Raw genomic sequence first — 7,602 nt, forward strand, 5'->3', positions numbered from 1 at the left:
GGTTAAATGTACTACCATTACAGACAGAATTTCATTTGAAACCATTGTACAACTTTATTTTTTACTATTTAGAAGAAAATAAATTGAAGATGTATCGATGGAAACTTTTACAAAGTATATTACCTACTAAAAAGTTATTGTTTAGATGGAAGGTAACATACAATGATTTATGTAACAAATGCTTTACTGAAGAAGATTATCAACATTATTTTATGTCATGTTCTTTTTTAAACGATTTTTGGAGAAAAAATCATAATTTATTGCAAAAAGTAAATATAGAAAAAGCTATTACATTGAAAGATATTGTTTTTGGCTATAAAATATCTGATAGATATTATTTTGGCTTTAACTATCTTATTACTATTATTGGGTTTTCAATTTATAAATCCTACTATGTATCTGACCAGAAAATGAAAAGACTTGATGTTTTTTGTCTATTCATTTGAGAATTTACAAAACGAATGTATTATTCAAAGAAGTTAGAAGAAGTTAATTTTTTAGTCAGTGTTAAAAAACATTTATTAGATTGAGGTTTTATTTATTAATATAATAGAATTGAAAATTATATTCATTCTTCACAAGAAGCTTGGACTTGTTGAAGACAATGTAACAAGCAACTGATGGAAATAAAGAAATTTTAAAAAGAAAAAACATTTTTACATATATATGTTAGTATAATAGTCCCAGGGTCTCTGTAAAAAAAAAACTAATGTTTAAGAAATTTAGGAATATTGAAAACTTTGCACTATTTAATGGAGCAAAATAAATATGTGTAACCCCACACGCCCCAGCCAATTAATAACATTGCTGAATAATGATCCCCAGTCAGTAAGCTCTAGGTAGATTTAAAGTCTAAAGTACGGACCATTTGATTTGATAGGGCAGTCTGAGATATTTAAGAGAAAAAAATTTGACCCTGGTGTTTGCCTTAAACAAAAATTCTGGCCATATCTGTATTGAAAACAATTATCGTGTCCCCTTTTTTGAAATTAAAAAAAAAAAATCCAACAAAATTATTCAGCATTAATGAACATGGTGAATAAAAAACGGGCGTAATTTTTTTGGGGGGTTTGCATGTAAACTGACCGGAATGTCTGTTTCGCCGAACTGATATACTGAATACTTTTTTCCCAACTGCAACCTGCCTGCTGGGTGTGGCCTTTATGTCTATTTGTCGACCGTCATTCACAACTTCGTTGTCATTTGATTTTCAGACTCATTCGTAGCCTTTGGTTGATTTGGAACCCCTCACTTCCCTTGTTGGGTGAAACATTTCAACCAAACATTTGGATAAAAATTGATTGTTTGTCTTTGTTCGTGTCGGTCGTATTATAAACTTCATTGAATAGCCGTATATCATGTTTACAACAAGAAAGCTGTGAGGTTATGCTTATTAACCATACAACAAACGAGAATTTTCCATGTCCATTTTTTACTGACAAATCCCACATCAAATATATTAGTACATAGCTTTGGATCCATTCAATCATTTTATAATAGACAATTAATGGGGAGAATGCGGCATCAAAAATGTCCAACCCTAGCTTACACTTTAACTATAAAATATACATGCCCCACGTCAGGAATCGTTAAAAATGTGCGTTTTACACTTATTTTATGTTTTTTAGCCCAAAAAAGGTAAAAAAAAATTGCGCCTCGCTCCGCTCGGCGAACTTTACATACTACGCCCCCTTTCCAATATCCTGGATCCGCCCCTGCTTTAAGCTTGCTTTCGTTAACTGCAAGCATTCTTTGATACGGTATTGCTTATTTTTGGGGTGTATTGATTTTTCTTTTATGCATCTTTGTTGTTACACTGATCGACATTAAATAGACAAGGGTTCGAGATATAAATGAAAATTATTTTAACCGCCATAATTGAGGGTCGTAATGGGGGTATCTTCATGACGAATAACGGTAAAAAAAAATCTTGGCAAAGACGTTAACGGTAATTTTTGGTGCATGACGATAAAATGCACATTTTCTTTATGGCGATAAAAAAATCAACTGATTTTGACGAATCACGTTAAATTCTTTCCAAAAATAACGGTAACGGATAATTATTTGAGACCTCCGACGAATCACATTAAGGAAATTTTGACGAATCACGATAAAATTTAAACCAATTTGACGCTAACGGTAGCCGAAAATGACCGGTTGACGCCTGACGGTAAAGAGCATTCCTACCCTCATAATTCACGCGCCTGACGCTGCCCCAAGTGGTTGTCTTTTGTTATATTATATAATTTTGGAGCTTGACACATTATATAAGCACCTGTCATTCAGTGAAGACCGTATTAATAACTAACATCTTTTTGTTTTTGTGTCGGTCGGTTGTTGTGTCTGTGACGTATACACCACATCTCCTTTTATTGATTTAAATGCCCTCATTAGATCTAATGAACATTATCGTTTTACATAATAGACCATTGTGTACGTGACTATCTTACATAAAACATAACTTATGCCCACCAATATTGAAAATACAATTTTTCCTTTGAAAGGCGTACGGTTACTCTTCATGTGACAAATTAAAAGAATAAAACCTATCAAAGATAGATATAAGAAGATGTGGTATGAGTGCCAATGAGACAACTCTCCATCCAAGTCAAAATTTATAAAAGTAAACCATTATAGGTCACAGTACGGTCTTCAACACGGAGCCTTGGCTCACACCGACCAGTAAGCTATAAAGGGCCCCAAAACATTACTAGTGTAAAACCATTCAAACGGGAAAACCAACGGTCTAATCTATATAAAAAACGAGAAACGAGAAACACTTATGAACCACATCATCAGATTCAACATCAGACATGTTTACATCACTATAGATAGTTGGCCTCTGCATATATGTTTCTGCACCTATCAATATAATATCACATCTCTTGCAAATTCTGACAAGACAAAAAATCACACCAAAACAAATATATAGAAAAATTGTGAAGGAGAAAGAATTTTCACTGGCAAAAGAACTAGTTTACAGAAAACTATCAGGCTACATTGTATCAGAGACATAAATACACGTATATATGTCTCTGATTGTATCAAGTTTCCCAGAACCATAATTTTATAATACGTTTTTGACCTCTGCTCAGAAGCCTGTGATATGAATAATAAATAAGTATTTAGATGATCAGAAAATGATTAAACTCATCAAATATCAAATATCATAATAAACTGCAAAAATTATCAATCTACCACTAAGAAGATGGCATTATTCATATAATTGAAAGCTTTTATCATAAGTCATCTGAAAATGCATGGCGGGAAATATTCATTGAATGTACTTTAAGATGAATTTAAAATCTTTTTTTTTTTAAACAAACAAACAAACAAACAAACAAACAAACAAACAAACAAACAAACCAAATACTGTATCCTTAAATAATTTATTCCATGAATATGTCCCACCATGCATTTTTTAATAGATCATTTTAAGATCACAAACGTATATTCTTAGGTCTCTGATAAAACCCCAAACGAATGTTTATAAATGGAAAGCCTCAGCTGTCATATATTAGAGATTTACAAAACGTTATGCTGAAGCTTAAAATGTAAAGTTAAGACAGCGTGATGTTGAATTGAGTCATCAAAATGCTAACTCTAAATTACAATATGCTAGGTTAAATTTGCGCAATGTTGACTTGCAATGACAAGTGCTTTAGTCGTGATAGTATAGTGTTAAGTCACGATGTTGTGATGATATGCCAAACACACGTAACGTTGGGTTTAAAGTACATGATGTGAAGTTGACGTTGCATGATGTTAGCTTGCAGATGGATACTGCTCAGTCATACACTTCGATAGCTATGATAACAAATAAAATGAAAAGCTAAAATGTATGGTGCTGACATGTTGAGCTGAGAATGTACGATGTTATATCATTGTGATATTACGATAGGTCTATCATGCAATCTGTTGATTTAAAACACCATGATGCACATTTGAAAGTACATGATGTTAAGTTAAGATAACACGATGCTACACCATTATATTGAAACGAAAGGCTTACCATACAATTTGTTGACTTAAAACAATCCGATGCAACGTGTTAAGCTAAGGTGCTCACTTGAAACTACACGACGTACAGTTGAAATTTTGTAATGTTAAGCTACGATAGCACGATGTTATATCATTATAATGTCACCATAGGCTTATTATACAATTTGCTCATTTAAAACTACACAACGTACAGTTGAAAGTACGTGATGTTAAGCTAAGATGGCACGTTGTTATATCATTAGAATGTCGCGATAGGCTTACCACACGATATGCTCGTTTAAAACTTCACGACGTACTGTTGAAAGTACGTGATGTTGAGCTATGATAGCAATATCTTATATCATAATAATATCACGATAGGCTTGCCAAACAATATGCTCATTTAAAACTACACGACGTGCAGTTGAAAGTACGTGTTGTTTAGCTAAGACAGCACGATGTTATATCATAATAATGTCACGATAGGCTTCTTATACAATTTGCTCATTTAAAAATACACCACGTACAGCTGAAAGTGCGTGATGTTAAGCTAAGATAGCGCGTTGTTATATCATAATAATATCACGATAGGCTTGCCATACAATATGCTCATTCAAAACTACACGACGTACAGTTGAAAGTACGTGTTGTTGAGCTAAGATAGCACGATGTTATATCATTATGACGTCACGAGAGGCTAGTCATACAATGTGTTGACTTGAAACTACACGATGTAAATTTGAAGTAGTTTGGTCTTAACTTGAAACAGTAAAATGTTAAGTTATAAAAACAGAACGTAAAGTCAAAATAAAACAATGATAGGATGACATATACTTGTGCAGAATTGAAGATTTTTGGTGTTGACTTCGAATATAGTACAAATATTAGATCGTTTTATGTTAAATTGAAAGACAATAATGATGCGTAAAACATTACAGAATTATATGAATTGAAAGTGCAATTCTATGGAAAAGAATGAGGGACAAATCCCCAGGATTTTTTCTTATTCATTTGCAAGTTCGGAGGCAAAATTATGGAAAGCCTCAGCTGTCATATATTAGAGATTTACAAAACGTTATGCTGAAGCTTAAAATGTAAAGTTAAGACAGCGTGATGTTGAATTGAGTCATCAAAATGCTAACTCTAAATTACAATATGCTAAGTTGAATTTGCGCAATGATGACTTGCAATGGCAAGTGCTTTAGTCGTGATAGTATAATGATAAGTCACGATGTTGTGATGATATGCCAAACACACGTAACGTTGGGTTTAAAGTGCATGATGTGAAGTTGACGTTGCATGATGTTAGCTTGCAGATGGATACTGCTCAGTCATCCACTTCGATAGCTATGATAATAAATAAAAAGGAATAGCTAAAACGTATGGTGCTGACTTGTTATTAATAAATGTTGAGCTGAAATAGTACGATGTTATTTTAATGTGATATAACGATAGGTCTATCATGCAATCTGTTGATTTAAAGCACCATGATGCACAGTTGAAAGTACATGATGTTAAGTTAAGATAACACGATGCTACACCACTATATTGAAACGAAAGGCTTATCATACAATTTGTTGACTTAAAACAACACGATGCAACGTAAAAAGCTAAGATGCTCACTTGAAACTACAGGACGTACAGTTGAAATTTTGTAATGTTAAGCTAAGATAGCACGATGTTTTATCATTATAATGTCACAATACGCTTATTATACAATTTGCTCATTTAAAACTACACAACGTAAAGTTGAAAGTACTTGATGTTAAGCTAAGATGGCACGTTGTTATATCATTAGAATGTCACGATAGGCTTACCACACGATATGCTCGTTTAAAACTACACGGCGTACAGTTGAAAGTACGTGATGTTGAGCTATGATAGCAATATCTTATATCATAATAATATCACGATAGGCTTGCCATACAATATGCTCATTCAAAACTACACGACGTACAGTTGAAAGTACGTGTTGTTGAGCTAAGATAGCACGATGTTATATCATTATGACGTCACGAGAGGCTTATCATACAATATGTTGACTTGAAACTACACGATGTAAATTTGAAGTAGTAAGGTCTTGACTTGAAACAGTAAAATGTTAAGTTATAAAAACAGAACGTAAAGTCAAAATAAAACAATGATAGGATGACATATACTTGTGCAGAATTGAAGATTTTCGGTGTTGACTTCGAATATAGTACAAATATTAGATCGTTTTATGTTAAATTGAAAGACAATAACGATGCGTAAAACATTACAGAATTATGTGAATTGAAAGTGCAATTCTATGGAAAAGAATGAGGGACAAATCCCCAGGATTTTTTCTTCTTCATTTGCAAGTTGATGAATATTAATGAAATTGAACCCCGGAGGCAAAAGGATATACAAAGAAAGTTTTCCATAAATTCATAAAGCAAAAGAATTACCCATCGCTATATATTACACTTGAATACAGTTTTGCCGTATATTTTACATGTTTTGCTTGGATTTTTTTTTATGATTAAAAACCAGACTTTTTTTTATGAACAATATTTAAGAAAATATTTATCTATGTTGTGTGTTAATACATACAACATAATATTGTGCTTATAAGACTTCGGTTATGACTGTGAGGGTCAAATTTTACTCATATAAAATCACATCTATGTAAGAGTAGGCGGAGAATTTGTATTTACCACTCCCGTTTTCCACGAAATAAAACATAAGAATCTGGAGTCTTAATCTTAAAAAACAAAGATCAACTGATATGACAAATAATATGATTAGAGTAGGACTGAGAGGGTCAGAGCTATATCAGAATGTGACCCCCGGTCTTGTTAGAGTTATCTGAAAATTTGAATTTTCTTTTCCATGAAATAAAACAAAAGAATCTGGACTTAATCATAGCGATGCGATTACGATTTCCATAGAATGTCAGAGACAGTTTGTCGACTAGTTCGTTGAAAATTCGGCTAGGCAAGTAAAGTATGTCTTGTAAAAAAGCAGGGTTTATTCATATTCATATCACACTTACATGTTATGTCCTGATATGCATGTAATATTTGCCACTGTACGTAAAACGCACCCCTTTTTCCCGAAATAAAACCAAAAAATCTGGACTTAATCAAAACCGATGCTATTTGGATTTCCATAGATTGTCAGAGTCGGTTTGTCAACTAGTTTGTTAAAAATTCGTCTAAGCAAGCAAAATGTGTCTTGTACAGAGCCAAGATTTATTCATATTCATATTACACTTACATATTCTCGTCCTTATATGCATGTAATAGTTGCCACTGTACACTAAATACAAAAACATTTTCATCAATTCTTTTTTATGAAAAGGAGCATATTTTAAGCACGTTCATCGATTTGACACCCTGTATTTCATGTTTTTTGGGAGTTCCTCGAAAATTATAACACATTCCTTCTTTATTTGCAAAATCGCCAAGTGACGGGTGCCACATATGAAACAGGATCTGCTTACCCTTCTGGAGCACCTGAGATCACCCCTTTTTTGAGGGTTTCGTGTTGCTCAGTGTTTGGTTTTCTATATGTTGCGCTTAATATACTGTTGTTTGGCTTTTGATCTTTTTTCTCTCGTTTATTTCGGCTCATGAGTTTTTGTCATGACATTGTCAG

Source organism: Mytilus californianus, unplaced genomic scaffold (genome assembly GCF_021869535.1).
Source record: "Mytilus californianus isolate M0D057914Y unplaced genomic scaffold, xbMytCali1.0.p SCAF_1, whole genome shotgun sequence".
Lineage (NCBI taxonomy): Eukaryota > Metazoa > Mollusca > Bivalvia > Mytilida > Mytilidae > Mytilus > Mytilus californianus.